At 39.4% G+C, this 14,763-nt stretch overlaps 1 protein-coding gene across 13 annotated transcripts in view; it reads left to right on the top strand.

Moving 5' to 3' along the window:
• PLEKHG1 (pleckstrin homology and RhoGEF domain containing G1) overlaps positions 1–14,763 on the top strand; it is a 244,030-nt gene that overhangs the window by 47,177 nt on the left and 182,090 nt on the right. For all 13 annotated transcript variants that reach the window (XM_065543587.2, XM_074037250.1, XM_074037248.1 and 10 more), the window contains exon 2: positions 4,767–4,825. The gene's annotated coding sequence lies outside the window, so the exon portion shown is untranslated. The remainder of the gene's footprint in view (positions 1–4,766; positions 4,826–14,763) is intronic.

Consider the following 14,763-nt stretch of genomic DNA (forward strand, 5'->3'; position numbering starts at 1 on the left):
AACTCTTACACACTTTGGCTGGAGTGTAAATTAGTACAATTCTTGAAAAACTTTAGCATTACCAGTAAAGTTCACCATGTGTGTGATGAACAGCCTAACACTTTCAATTCAGATAAATACAATGTAGAATCTCCAGCACATGAATACAGAAGAAATGTACAGCATTGCTTTTAGTAGGAAAAAAACCCAAACTGGATACAGTGTACAGGTCCAAACACTAGAACATATAAATATACCACAAATTATTCAATAACATACTATCCACCCGTACAAACAGTTGAACTACATGATTGGCAAAATAACATGGGGGAGATCTCACACAATATTGAGTGAGAGAAAGCAAGTCACAATAGTGTATGTACAAGCCTGTTTTACAGTTCAAAAGCACACAAAATTTATCAGAATGGGGTTTCTCCATGTTGGCTTATCCTCGAACCCTATGTGTTTGCAGGATGGCTGCAGCAGCTCTCCTCCCTCTTGTTCTTATCTAATAGTGGGGAAAAGTTCTGTTTCCTTCTTCATAAAACCCAAAAATTAGATCTCGGTGGCCCTGATTGGTCTGGTGTGGGCCATGTGCCAATCCATGAACTAATCACAGTAATTAGGGGGATGAAACATGATGAATGGCTTAGCCTAATTAATGTCATTCCGAGCACATGGGCTGGGAGTAGGGCAAAGGAGAGGAAAATGTTGGTGTGAATGCCAGAAGGAGGGTAGATGGATGTCAGGCTTCAAAACCAACAGATGATGTTATTCCACCCACTTCATAGAAGCCAGTTTGTATTACACAAGCCATTGTTACTTGCTGATGTCTATGAATGAAATGAAACAGCTCAAAGAAGGGCAGGTAGAAGCAAGAAAGAGGTTTTTATGTTGCAGTGGATGTAGAGTCATAAGTTACCTAGCTGACATTCCCAGATTGGAAGGGACAGATGTGACATGGCTCTTCAGGATGGCAGGTAGGAGCAGCAGCATGGATCTATTCCAAATAGAGATTATTTTGAGATCTACCTGATCAGATTTTATATCCCCTCAAAAATATTCCCTTTGTTTTCGTGTACTTGACCATCTTTGTTACTGACTTAAATCATATTTTCTGGAAACTCATGGGAGGAACATTGATAGATTTACCCTTTTGGCATTATTACAGTTCGACACTGATCTGAAGTCCTGTCATTTCTGGTAGCCCCTTATATGGATTTCTCCCCTCACTTTGTTTCTTTTACAAAGTTCATGTGTTTTACTCAAGAAATAACACATTTTGTGCTTATGAACAAATGTGTCGGGCTCCTATATATCAAACAATTGACATTTTTGGGAAAATGTTTATGCTTTGGGTCTTTGCATAGTCAGTATCATATTTAGAAGTGTTATTATCAGACATGACTTTAAATCATTCTTGTTTAAGCCACGCCTAACTCAGACCATTAAAAGCCACTTTACCTAGTCACATAGAATAACAATGGCGTTTTATTTTGTCCTGCATATAAAAAGCAAGGTTGGTCTTTTTCGTGGGTAATTGTTGTTAACATTCATTCTAGAATAACTAGAATTGATCCACAGTTATTGTCAGAACACATAGCTTTGAGTCTGTTGTCTAAAATTAAAGGTAAGTTTATTTTAGACACTGTAGTTAAAAGGACATGGTGATACATTCGTCTCCTTTTTACAAAATCAACCCTGACATTTTATTTGTTTTTATACTCAAACTCACATGAGTTGTGTTTTGCCCATATAACTTATTTTAAACATCACCTTGCTTATAGTGTGGACTATAAGTTTAGCATTGTTCTTTGGCCAAAAGCAATAAAATGTGACCTGTTTCACCGTGATTCAGTGAAGTGCAGTCAGTATTTTCTCTTCACAAATATAACACTGATGGCTATTTTTAACACTTCCCCAACCTTCAGAAGTGTAATGAAGTTTTGTTTTGACGTGAAATTCTATTTGGATTTAATGTCCTGAGTATAATATATTAGTGGATTTTGCACTTAAGGCCAGATAATCAAATATTCTTAATTTTTTTTAAATCCTATTTTGAATTTATAGAACAACCTCTGAGGTTCTCAAGTATTCGCCTATAAATAAACATTGCTGATTGTAAAAGCCCTCTTGCTGTTCTCATATTCCTATAATAACCAAAATTATAAATTCATTGGTTTACCTCATATTGAATTTCCTGACTAGACGATGCTGTTTTCTTTTTTTAAAAAAAATGCATTTGCATTTTTCATCATTTCTCAGGAGGGAATCATTGTCTAAAGATTACTTTAAATGTCTTCTATATAGATTCTTTAAGCATTATTTTTCTGAATATGATCTATTTTCAGACTGTCTTCATTTTCATTTGTTTATGACTCATCATTTCTGCCACTGGATTAAAAACCAGTGCTTTTTAAATAGCTTGTTTTAAATGATCTTAACCTTTACTATTTCTAATAGGTTTTAAAAAGATGTTTCTTTTGTGGTATCTTTCTAGGTATTCAACCTTGTCACCTGCTGATGGAGGTAATTTGGCAGTTCATTTTCTTTCACTGTTGACCAGTGAACATCTTTTATTCCTGACTTTTAATAAAAATATCTGTTGATTTCAGGTCTTCTTAAAAATCATGGTAAACTATCCTATTTCTCCATGCACTGAGAGATGACCATATGTAGGTGCTGAGTTTACCCCATGCCATTTTGGCATCTTTGAAAGATAAGAATAGGTGTTGATTTTCTGTGACCTATTGATAGGGCGTAATGGATCTATTTATATAATATTTATAGAATAAATCTTATCTATGTAGATGTGTTGTATACTAGAAATTGAGTTTTCTGAGCACTTAATTTAGGGCTCTTACATCTTATCTAAGTCAAACATGCCTCTTTTCTCTCTTTGTACCTTACCAGACTTGTGCTGGCTTTATCAAATTGGGGAGCCTCATTTTTCCTTTATCTTGAAAGCTTTTCATATCGTTTGGGAATTATCTAATCCTTGAGGTAAACCATATGTATTAGTTGTTTAGCCTTTATATTTTTGGTTCAGTGTTGATAATTAAATATCACCTTATAAAACTGTTTCCAATGAAATGTTTGAATTTATTCACAGGATATTTTTATATAGTATTCATGATTTTTTTCATCCTTTCCATTTCTGTGATATAGTCCTCTAATAATTCTAGTTTTGTGTTGGATTTTTAAGACCAAATTTGTCAGAAATCTGCCCATGAAGTATTTCGTTCTGCAATGAACCATCTACTGGTTTTTAAATATTTAAATCACAGAATCTTGCTTTTGTTTTTATTTCTGTCTTGCCTATATCATATTTATTTCAGACTTAACTGAGCTTAAACATTTAATTTTTTTATTCCCTTCAATGAAAAAGTACTCGTGTTACAAATGAAACTGCATTGTTTTTACTCCTCGTATGCAGAATAAAATTAGCTAATTTTCATTATCCCCACCCATTTCCCCATTTTTGATGATTTGAGCTAGGGTTTCAGACCTAGGTGGAGCTAATTATAGTAACGCTTTTTATTAAGTTTTTATTTTTTTCCAAAAATTTTGGAAGCCAGCACTCTAATTGGGCTGTTTTTATAATAATAGCACATTCTGTGCCTGCCTTTAATATTCCCTACCAGTGCTATTGAGTAGCTACCATTTCACTCTGAAGTTTTTCTTTTGATTCATCCCTCAATCAACTGGAATATATTTGAGTAACTTTTTTTCATGAAGATACCCAGCTGAGAAATTTCTAAGCACTTTTTTTTTTTTTAATTTTAAAACTCTGCAAATGTTGAAATGTCTGTGGTTCTTTCTTTTTAAAAACAGTGACCAGGCTGGGCACGGTGGCTTATGCCTGTAATCCCAGCACTTTGGGAGGCCAAGGCGGGCAGATCACCTAAGGTCAGGAGTTCAAGACTTGCCTGGCCAATATGGTGAAACCCTGACGCTACTAAAAATACAAAAAATTAGCTGTGTGTGGTGGCATACACCTGCAGTTCCAGCTACTTGGGAGGCTGAGGCAGGAGAATTGCTTGAACCTGGGAGGTGGAGGTTGCAGTGTGCCAAGGTTGCACCATTGCACTCCAGAATGGGTGACAAGAGCAAAACTTTGTCTCAAAAAAAAAGAAAAGAAAAAAAAAGAAAAACCAAAACAGTGACCAGAAAAATTGCAGTCCCAAATTTCACCAGATGTAAGCCTCACCCCAATGAGCTTGACCCCTCAACTCTCTTGCACTGATGGAAAGTAAGAACTCAGGGAAGAGTGGCTGTGGCCTTAGGCAGTTGTTGGAGGACTTGTGTTTTGGAGCTAGGGATGCTGCGGTGGACAAGGACTGAAATCAGAGCCTCTCCTTCCATTCCCTGCTTCATGGACTCGAGTTTTCTCTCTCCTTTGTTGGAGGAAATTCTTCCTGGCTTCTGGCAAGTCACTGAACTCCTTTGTTTACAGAGCTGTTGTATGTTCACGTCTCCTTTTGAATTATCAGAGTATTTCAAGGGAAAGGGAAAAATCAAGGATGATAGGACATCAGTAACTTTCTAATACCACATCCTTGAATCTTTTCATTTTTGAATTAAATGTTTATCATTATTGCTATAGGCCTATTACAGTCCAGTAGCATGATATGGCCTTTTCCTATGAAAATCCTGGCCTTTGGGCATCTAGTCTTCCTTTTAAACCACTTAAAATTAGCCGTGATAGCTCATCCACGTTCCATTAAAAGAATTCTGAAAAAGTAATATTTAAGTAAACAGCAATTTATTTTTTGTTTTTACTGCAGGTGAAGACTGATGAGAAGAGTCTGTGGGTGAAGACATTGAAAAGGTTTCAACTATACAAGTGAGCTCTTTTCATTTTTTTGCCACTTCAGTATGAAACATGTTAAAAGCTTAACGTATTCATAACTTCAGTTTGTTGGGTATTTTTGTATAAGTGTGCTCTGTAAGTCACATTTTTCGATTTTGAAGTATAGCAGTCCCCCTTATCTGTGGGAGATATGTTCCAAGCACCCCATGGATGCCTGAAACCATGGATAGTATTGACTCTATATGAACTGTTTTTCCTATACATGCATATCTATAATAAGATTTCATGTCTATATTAGGCACAGTAAAAGATTAACAACAATGAATAATAAGATAGAACAATTATAACAACTCACTATCATAAAAGTTATGTGAATATGGTTTCTCTGTCTCTCAAAATACTGTAATACTTTCAGACCACAGTTGACTGCAGGAAACTGAAACTGCAGAAAGTGAAATGACCTATTAGAGGAGCTACTGTAGTCATTTTTTTCTCTTTTTGAGACAGGGTCTCGCTTTGTCACCCAGGCTGGAGTGCAGTGGTGCAATCTCACCTCACTGCAACCTCCTCTCGATTTGAAGTGATTCTCCTGCCTCAGCTTCTGGAGTAGCTGGGATAACAGGCACATACCACCATGCGTGGCGCATTTTTGTGTTTTTAGTAGAGATGGGGTTTCACCATGTTGGCCAGGCTGGTCATGAACTCCTGACCTCAAGTGAGCCACCCACCTCGGCCACCTAAAGTGCTGGGATTACAGGTGAGAGCCACCACGCCCAGCCCTGTAGTCTTTTTTAAAACAGAAAAATCTATTCCCAAATAGTCTTTAGACTGGGCACAGTGGCTCACACCTCTAATCCCAGCACTTTGGGAGGCCAAGGTGGGTGGATCACCTGAGGTCAGGAGTTTGAGACCAGCCTGGCCAACATGGTGAAACCCCATCTCTACTAAAAATATAAAAATTATCTGGGCGTGGTGGCACCTGCCTGTAATCCCAGCTACTCAGGAGGCTGAGGCAGGAGAATCACTTGAAGCAGGGCAGCAGAGGTTGCAGTGAGCAGAGATTGCACCACTGCACTCCAGCCTAGGGGATAGAGCGAGACTCTCTCTCAAAAAAACAAAACAAAACAAAAGTCTTTATTTTGTATAGAATAATGACAAATATTGTTGCCAAAGGATAAAAAATTAAAGAAACTGCGTACTACAGATTAACATACACAAAGACTCACAATGGAATCAGTGTAATTGCTCATGACCCATTTCAGAGGCATTTCTTCCCACTGGCCTTCTGGTGTTATTGAATTCATCTTTAGGTAATATTTTAAATCCTTTTCATTGGCTAGAAAAGTTCTGTGCTTTTTTTTTAAACTTACTTTTCTTTAAGATTGAAAATCTCATTTTAATTTGGTGGTGGTGGTTCTTGAAAAACCACAGTGACACTAAAAGGGAAAGGAAGGAAGAGGAGATATGCCTTTCTGTTAGGTCCAGGCAATTATTTTACTCTGTTTCTTTCCTAAGTACTTTAATTTATCAGGCTCTGACCACATTATCAACTATTTGTCAAGGCCTGCGATGGTAAACTACTGCTACTCAATCATACATCAAATGCTTACTAGAGTGTTAGGAATAGATGAAAAAATTTAGTCTGGTAAGCACAGTGGTATCACTTTTTACTGATAAAAAAGTTTATATTCCCAGGAGGCGGAGCTTGCAGTGAGCTGAGATCCGGCCATTGCACTCCAGCCTGGGTGACAGCGCGAGACTCCGTCTCAAAAAAAAAAAAAAAAAAAAAGTTTATATTTTCAGCCGGGTGCAGTGGCTCATGCCTGTAATCCCAGCACTTTGGGAGGCAGAGTGGGGTGGATCACGAGGTGAGGAGTTTGAGACCAGCCTGGCCAACATAGTGAAACCCCTTTGCTATTAAAAATATAAAATTAGCCAGGCGTGGTGGTTCATGCCTGTAATCCCCGCTACTTGGGAGGCTGAGGCAGGAGAATCCCTTGAATCTGGGAGGCAAAGGTTGCAGTGAGCCCAGATCGCACCATTGCACTCCAGCCTGGGCAACGAGAGTGAAACTCTGTCTCAAAAAAAAAAAAAAAAGAAAAAGAAAAGCTTATACTTTCAATTTTATACCACGTCTCTTTTTTTTTTTTTTTAACCAAGCAATAATGTAAAACAATTAAAAGCTTAAGTGCAACAATGGGTTAGAGCCTTGCCTTTAACTCGCAAAATAATATTGCTTTATTGGAGACATAAATATTTAAAACACTGAACTGTTCTCGAAGTACTCAAAGTTATTACAAAGACAAATAGTATTTTAATAGAGTCGAGATTACTTTGCTTGTGTCAGAGTTCATCAGTGCTTTGCTAACTGGTAAAACAATGGTTTTCTTACTGCAGATCTTTATTACTGGCAAGAAAGTCCCAGAAGTTCTTTTCCCTAACTTATGACTAGAATGCTGAGTAGCTTGAAAATCAATAGGTCCTGGCGTAGAGCTGACTTATTCATTAGTCACAGTGCTCAGGGCCCGTGATACTTTTCAGTGGCCCATGGAATTGTTTTAACTTTATTTTTAAAACAGAAGAAAAAAATGAACATAGTAATAAGGAACATATAATATGGAACCTAGCTTGGATTATATTTGTCTTTATACCAATGCAGTTGTAAAATTTAATTTAATATTTTTTTCGTGGAGGAAGAGGCTCACAAAGGCCAAATTGTCCAAGGCCCACAAAAGTCAACATGGGGCCCCACCTGTGTTATAGGTCAGGCTCACCCCACGTGTGTGTGAGATTCAGTCATTTGGATGCATTTTAAAAAAAAGAGTAAACAGGCTGGGCACAGTGGCTCACGCCTTTAATCCCAGCACTTTGAAAGGCCAAAGCTGGCAGATCGCTTGAGCCTAGGAGTTCGAGACCAGCCTGGGCAATATGGCAACATGGTGAGACCCCATGTCTGCAAAAAATACAAAGATCAGCTGGACGTGGTGATGAGCTCCTGTAGTCCTAGCTTAGGAGACTGAGGTGGGAAGATTGCTTGAACTCAGGAGGCAGAGGTTGCAGTGGGCTAAGACTGCATCAGTGCACTCCAGCCTGGGTGACAGAGTGAGACCCTATCTCAAAAAAAAAAAAAAAAAAAAAAAAGAAAGAAAAAGAGTAAATATTTTCTATTTTAGAAATGATGATCTTCTCTGTAAATGAGTCCATAGATATATCTGCTCATAAGAGAGATGCATGCTTATATCAACAAAGGAAGAAAGAAATGGCATGTTGTTAGGCTAGATTGCTCTAGTTGTTCATTCTGTTTTCCTAAAATCAAATAAATATTTCCCTGTCCGCACTCATTGATATTGTTAGCTTTGTAATATGACTAATTTATTTGGTACTACAAAAACTGCTAGATGGATAGATACAAAGATAATTTTCTGAACAAAATTGTCCCCACATTTTGTTCTCTGTGCCTTCTTGTCCAGGGTTTCAGCTACCCTGGTTCTTTGATGGAAGGGCATCAGGGCAGAGCTGCCACTTAGGGTACACAGCATAGGACTGCCCGGGTGACAGAAAGATGCAAATTCACGTCCAGGCACCGGGTGCTGAGGGCGCCCTGATCTTTGCTGTTCTTGCTAGCATTTCCTGAGCCTCTTGTGCTGGTGAGTGGGATAACAGGATAGTGACGCCTTTTATTAAAGACACCAAAGATTAGAAATGATATGTTTTCCAGCCTAGATTTTGCCATTGCTCAGCACAGCTGTGCTCTGTAATCCATGGTACCTTGTGGCCCTACTGTGAGGCAGTCCTCTTCTCTGGAGGGTAGGCATCACCCTCCAGTTTCTTCCGTCCCCATCTGACTGAGGCACTGACACTGCCCTCTCATGAGCAGGTGCAGGAGCACCACACTGAGCCCATCCCAGGTCAGTAGCTACCTTTGTGGTAACTTGGTATTGTATAATCTCAACATTGAAGGCCTTGTGGGATTGAAATATTACTGCTTTTTACCTCTAAGACTTAGAAATAATATGGTGAAGGCATGCCCAAGAAGGAATCAACACTGCTCAGCCCTTCACATGTCTTCTAGGTGACCTTGCTACTGTGTCCCAGGGCCCTGTAAGTGTTTTCCTCGGGGCTGATGGATTTATTGTAAGGCAGCTAATAGAAGAATGATTGGTGGCTATAGCATAAATGATTCACATTATGAATAAGTAACTTGTTGTACTGAGCTAGACATAGCTAAGAATATAACCATCGAGGGGAATTCTTGGCAGTATGCCAGAGGACAGGGATGGAAATGCAGTGTTTGATCTTTAGAAAGTCATTGAAGTGCTTTCCTTCAGATTCTTCCATTGCAAAATCTCCTGATTATCACCTGGCTTGGTGGTGTTATAAAAATGATTTTTAAAAATATGTAAAGATTAAAATTGTTATACAAACCAAATATAGTAGTTACAAAAATATGCACAGAATTACAACATTCGGAAAGTGTGCAGATTAAGTCTGCCTAAGCATTGAACATCTCTTTTGCTTTAAAAAAGTCTCCTAGAGAAATAGGAATGCTTTTACACTGTTGGTGGGAGTAAATTAGTTCAACCATTGTGGAAGACAGTGTGGCGATTCCTCAAGGATCTAGAGCCAGAAATACCATTTGACCCAGCAATCCCATTACTGGGTATATACCCAAAAGATTATAAATCATTCTGCTATAAAGACACACGCATGACCAGGTGTGATGGCTCATGCCTGTAATCCCAGCACTTTGGGAGGCCAAGGCCGGCAGATCATGAGGTCAGGAGATCAAGATCATCCTGGCTAACACAGTGAAACCCCGTCTCTACCAAAAATACAAAAAATTAGCTGGGCGTGGTGGCGGGCGCCTGTAGTCCCAGCTACTCGGGAGGCTGAGGCAGAAGAATGGTGTGAACCTGGAAGGCGGAGCTTGCAGTGAGCTGAGATCAGCCACTGCACTCCAGCCTGGGCGACAGAGTGAGACTCTGTCTCAAAAAAAAAAAGACACATGCACACATATGTTTATTGCAGCACTGCTCACAATAGCAAAGACTTGGAACCAACCCAAATGCCCATCAATGATAGACTGGATAAAGAAAATGTGACACACATACACAATGGAATACTATGCAGCCATAAAAAAGGATGAGTTCATGTCCTCTGCAGGGACATGGATGAAGCTGGAAACCACCATTCTCAGCAAACTAACAGAAGAACAGAAAACCAAACAACCGCATGTTCTCATAAGTGGGAGTTGAGCAATGAGAACATATGGACACAGGGAGGGGAACATCACACACCAGGACCTGTTGGGGGGTGGGGGGCTAGGAGAGGGATAGCATTAGGAGAAATATCTAATGTAGATGATGGGTTGATGGGTATAGCAAACCGACATGGCACATGTATACCTGTGTAACAAACCTTCACGTTCTGCACATGTGTCCCAGAACTTAAAATATAATAAAAAATTTAAAAATTTTAAAAAACAATTTTAAAAAAAAGTCTCCTAGAAGTTTGAATACCTTAAGGTGGTATAGGGACTAGACATTTTGTGGGGGAGACTTTGTCATTATAGACCCTTTAGTTATAGCTGGTGAAGAATCTGAGGGGCTCCCTAACTATTCTTGAGACAAAAAGGGTATGAGATTCAAAAACAATACTTGTTTTCTCTCAAAGGGGTGACCTTCGGAGCGAGGAAGGAACTAGCTCCTGTTCCTGTCCTTGGAACTGGCAATTAGGAGCCTCTTGGACAGTATGTCCTCAGTTTTGTAGAATTATGGTAATAGTTTTCTGTTGAAAATGAGGATGGGAAGGGGACATTGTGGTCAAATAAGTTTGCGATTTCAGTAAGGTTAATCAGCTCATGATGCTGCAGACTCTTACATGCTGCCCTGAATGGCATGTGTTCAACAAGGAGGTGTTATAGGCAGGGTTTCCCAAACTTCATTAAGCATGGAACACCTCCTTTCATGCCAACACTCCTTTAATTTTAAATTACTTTAGTAGTTTAAACTACTAAAAACTACTTTAGGGCCAGGCGCGGTGGCTCAAGCCTGTGGTCCCAGCACTTTGGGAGGCCAAGACGGGCAGATCACGGGGTCAGGAAATCGAGACCATCCTGGCTAACACGGTGAAATCCCATCTCTACTAAAAAACACAAAAAAACTAGCCGGGCGAGGTGCCGGGTGCCTGTAGTCCCAGCTACTCGGGAGGCTGAGGCAGGAGAATGGCGTGAACCTGGGAGGCGGAGCTTGCAGTGAGCCAAGATCCGGTCACTGCACTCCAGCCTGGGCGACAGAGCGAGACTCCGTCCCCCTCCCCCCCCAAAAAAAACTCCTTTAAACTACTTTAGTTTTTAAACCTATTACGATATTGTTCTGTGGAAGATAGTTTGGTAAATGCAGATTTAAGGTCAACTATGGTGAAGAGAAGTGGCCAGCACAAACACAGAAATGGGTTACAGGAAGAAATATGAATGGATTGAAGCAATAATTGCATTCTGCCCCTGTTGGAGGAGCTCAGAGAAAGACCATTTGGAGGACACAGTTCTATACAATAGTACCATGCACTCTAGCTGGATAACTTGTGATGGCACCAACCCTCATGTTTGCTAGTTAGGGAGCCTGTGGCCTTCTGCGGTCTTGTTGGGCTGACTCTGTGCTTCCTGCATAAAAGTGATAGGGCATCCCAAAACATTTAGTTACAGCACTGGCTCCAGGACCAGTGAAGAATGACTTTCAGTCATCTCAAATTCTAAGGTGAAAATTTGTTTAGACCTTTTGCTATCAAGCTACCTCCAATCTAATAAGACTTAACAGATCCTGATGGACTCCTTAGGCAACACATGGTTCAAAGAGAAGTGGCATAAAATTACTTAGCCAAAGTTGTTATTGATAACTTCATTAAAAGTTACCTCTGAGGGATGATCAAGAATTTCTGCTTTGTAGAAAGCACTGAGCTAAGTATTGTGAAGGATATGAAGGCAACTATACAAGGCTTCTGCCAATAAATTAGAAATTAATCTGAAATTGATGGTACCAAAGCAGTTAGAAAGGTGATCAGAAGAAATGGGCTTCGCTTGTGAAAGGACTGTGTCTTTGAAAATACTGCAAGTTTTCTGTTGGTTGGGTACAATTATTTATTAAGTCAAAATTGTTTAATTGTTATTCAAATCATCAACATCTTTCTCTACTTGATCTGTCATTTTCTGAGAGAGCTGCTTTAAAGCTCTCCTTTTGTTGGTGGATTATCAGTTTTTGCTTTTAGTTGTATCAATTTTCCCTTAATATGTTTCAAGGCTATGTTTTAGATACATAATGGTTAGCAAGTTATTCACTTGTTACAAAGCTAGGTACAAGATCATTATTGTACTTTAAAAACCAGATAGAATATCATAGCCCATGCAGTATGGAATCATGGATGTCTCATGTTCTTAACATCTGCAGCTAATGATCAACTTGGAGAGACCCATCAGGGGCTTGCTCAGGGACCATTCTAATAGGCACGGAAAGGCTGTCACCTAAAATGTCAAAAGGACCAGATGTGCCCAGTAGTACCAGATCTGCTTTTAGCAGCTGTAGATAAGGAATCCAGTGTCTGGAACAGACATTTAGTTATAATATTTGAAAAACTTGTAGAAGCACTGGGCCAGATTCCCCAAGCTTAAGAAGTTGGTAAAACAAAATTACCCACCTTTAGGCTTTAGGTAATCAAAGCCTGCATTCATGTTGACTGAGCTACAGCCAACCTTACCTCCCCTCCGCCTTGTCTCCTTTCTTCCTGTCTCATCCCAGATACCAGACATCCTCATTTCAGTTGCATTGTTCAGGGTAGGCATACTTCAGAAATCTGTGTTTTATTGTGTTATACCATCATGCTTTTTCTGTGCCATAGGAAAGCCTGTTCTAGAGGAAGATTACATTTGTGATAAAAACATTTTAGAGTTAAGTAGGGTATTAAAGCAATCATTGTGTTTTAAAATAGAAAGACATGGAATTGCAATTGATCTTAAGTCCCGTCTTAAGGCGAGTATTTTCTTTTAATATTCTTTGTCTTAAAAAAAAAATGTGGGGCCTAGCTTCTCACAGTGTTGTAACTTCATATACACTTATTTGATTTCTAAAGCATAGTCATTCAAAGAGAAACGGAGTTCAGCAATTTCCCAGCTCCTCATAAATTGAATATAACAACCAGACCCTTAGTCAAACACTTGCCAAATCATTTCTCTCTGGTTTCCCTTTAATTCCTAAGCCCCTGCCCTCATTTCTAAGCCTTTTCTGGGGTTTTCAGTTGAAGACTTCCAGTCACCTCTATGATCACGTGTTCTTAAAGCTGCCTCTACCTCCTAACTCTCCTGTTTGAGGAAATGAAGGGATTTTAGTACAGCCACATCACTTCTAAGCCATGTTTGACATCTGTCTCCTTTCCTCCCCGCTGCTCCTCACCCTGCCCTTAATATCAGATTTGTCAGCAAATCTCACTAAATTTACCTTACCATCTGTCTCATCTCTGCTTTTTCATTTCCACTGCCTTCAGAAAGTAAAAAACTAACATTTATGGTAAGCTACATGCTGTATATTATTTCTTAATTCTTTTAGCCTTGTGCAGTTATCATTAATTGGATTTTACAGATTAGGAACCTGAAGCTTGCAGAAATCTAAGTCACTGCATAACTCATGCAACTGGCATTTTTTGAAACAGTTTGAGGTCTAAATACCCAACTACAACTCCAAGTCTAGTGTCATCTTCACAGCCATGAAATGTGCACGCAGCCCAGCCATGCTGTGTGCACCCGTGTTGGGACTGGATTCTCTCTCTCTCTTGTTTCTCTGAACTCATGAACCTCCTGTTCATTCAGTCCACCAGGCTGGTCCACTCAAAGTACTGAGTTAATTATGTCAGGTGTCTGGTCTAAAACTTACAATGACATGTTGTTGCTTGCTCTGTACGCTCCAAGGTATTTTTTTTTTTTTTTCAGTTTTAATTCAAGTGTTCTCAAAAGTATTTTGGGTACAACCAGAACTCTCTCTGCTCCTTGGAGTCAGTGTGAAAGGAACACAGTGGGCTCTGGGATCAGCTAGACCTGGATGTGGATCATAGCTCACCTCTTCATTGGGAGGCCTCAAGCAAGTTATTTGCCATCCTTATCTACAAAAGCATGATGCTAAGCTCATTTCAGTTTAGTTGTGGATAGCAGAGCATATGTATACAATGCCTGCCATAGTGAGTGCCTGGCCCTTGGCAGACTGTCAAATGGAGCTATGGAGCAGCAGCGGCAGTAATATTATTATCTAGACCTTATCTATCCTTTTAAACTCAGTTCAGATTCCTTCTCCTTTTTAAATTACTGCAACCTGATTTTATCTGCCCCTGCCTCTAAGCTGCTGTATCAGTTAGCCTCTGAACAATTCATTTAGCAATTTTAATTATATATTGCCTCTTGACACTGCTTTGTGATCTTAAAAACCCTTCTTGAAATACCCACTTGGTTGCTTTTCCTGAGTGCCGTTAATTCCTGCTCTAGTGGACTAAAGTAATTTAAAGGCAGGACTAGGTCTTACACATGGCATGCAGTCCAATGCCTTACATGTAACTATTCACAAACTTTTTTGATCCAAAATTAAGAAACGTCACATACATTCATAAGAAACCAGTAAAAATAAGCTAAGTTGGTTTCAGATGCAGAGGGTTCCCAGGAAGGTATGTACATTGGCAATTAGCCCAAATGTCTTTGTTCATAATTTTTTTTTTTAAAGTAGAGACAAGGTTTCACCATATTGGCCAGGCTGGACTCGAACTCCTGGCCTCAAGTGATCTGCCCACGTCAGCCTCCCAAAGTGCTGAGCTTACAGACATAAGCCACCACGCTTGGCCTGTTCATAATTCTTAATGTGAAGAATATTACAGGGTAAATTTTATAACTAAGTAATTTTACTCTCCAATATGTTTGATAAAACTGTCTTTTAAACTCTGAG

The sequence above is a fragment of the Macaca fascicularis genome, chromosome 4 (assembly GCF_037993035.2).
Source record: "Macaca fascicularis isolate 582-1 chromosome 4, T2T-MFA8v1.1".
NCBI classification, from domain to species: domain Eukaryota; kingdom Metazoa; phylum Chordata; class Mammalia; order Primates; family Cercopithecidae; genus Macaca; species Macaca fascicularis.